At 37.4% G+C, this 1319-nt stretch overlaps 1 pseudogene; it reads left to right on the top strand.

Moving 5' to 3' along the window:
• LOC107667507 (merlin-like) overlaps positions 1-1112 on the top strand; it is a 39114-nt pseudogene extending 38002 nt beyond the window's left edge.
• The last annotated feature ends 207 nt before the right edge of the window (positions 1113-1319 follow it).

Here is a 1319-nt window from a genome sequence, read left to right on the forward strand (position 1 = left end):
CCAAACAAAGTAGTTTCGCTTTCACAACGAAACACACAGCGCCTTCACGACATGGCGGCGGCAACAAGAATACTACAGCGAGAATAAAAGTTATGCCTTCTTTCTTTGCGTGAACATTTGGGCAGCGTTATGCAAATCTTCCCACATCGTGACGTAGACATGTGGGGACGTGTTAGAACAAGCCGTTTTAGGTAGGCGTGGTTGACTCTTAACTTTTATGAAGAATATCTCTTTGGATTTGAGACTTTAGTCTTTGCAACTTTACAGATCTTCTTTATGCACCAAGAGCTTGTAACACTCCAAAGAGAAAGGAACATTTTAAATCACATCATATGACCCCTTTAAAATAGTAATTTGTAGAATTTATTTAGTGTTTTAATATTTGCGTTTTTATTTTTGTACTACTAATTTTTTTTCTCATCCAATTTTTTGAGGCACTGCCTCCCTTGCCTCCTCGGAAAAAACCTCGGAATTTTGACATTTAATCATCTGCAGTAATTGTGAGGTTTATCATGCTTATTTTAAGGTGTTGGCAACCCTAACTAAAACAGTTGTCCTGCATACTATATTTGGGGAAATCATGATAAATTTCTGTTTAGGATTCTTTGATACAAAGTTTGTAGCATAACAAATGTCTTTACTGTCACTTTTAGTCAATTTAATTGATTCTTGCTGAATAAAAGTATTGATTTCTATAAAAAAAAAAAAACGTTATGACTCCAAACTTTTGAAACAGCAATGTGTGTATTTTATTTATATCTTAATTGTCACTTTATATATATATATATGAAGATCATCAGTTTGGAGCCGAGCACAATTTTTTACACCTCTTCAATCTGTCTCCACAGCTCACTCCACAGAGCACCAAATCCAGAGTGGCTTTCTTCCAGGAGCTGTAGCCATCCAGACAGGTTGGACTAGTGTATGAATGCTTGAATGAGGTCTTTTTGTGTTTTTATCACATTCCTGACAGGCTGTGACCCATTCCTATATGATCCTAGCACATTCTGGTGATGAAGAATGTATATGTGGCTGAAGTTTACATTACACTAAGAGCAGCAAGTCCTCACATAAACAGAACTACTGAGGGAGAGGAGCTTTTCAAACCGCCACACACACACACACTAACATAAACTCATTCACATACAGAGTCACACTACACATTGTTTCAGCAGATATCTCTGTCTCTCTCGATCAATGCGTGTCAGAATAATTGGCTAAAGCAGTGGTATTGCACCCTTGTGCCGTATTAGTCTGGGAGTTTATTTTTGGGGTCCGATATGGAGCTGTCTGGTTGTTCATAAAGGTTATATTAAACC

This window comes from Sinocyclocheilus anshuiensis, unplaced genomic scaffold (assembly GCF_001515605.1).
Source record: "Sinocyclocheilus anshuiensis isolate Anshui unplaced genomic scaffold, SAMN03320099.WGS_v1.1 scaffold373, whole genome shotgun sequence".
NCBI classification, from domain to species: Eukaryota; Metazoa; Chordata; class Actinopteri; order Cypriniformes; family Cyprinidae; genus Sinocyclocheilus; species Sinocyclocheilus anshuiensis.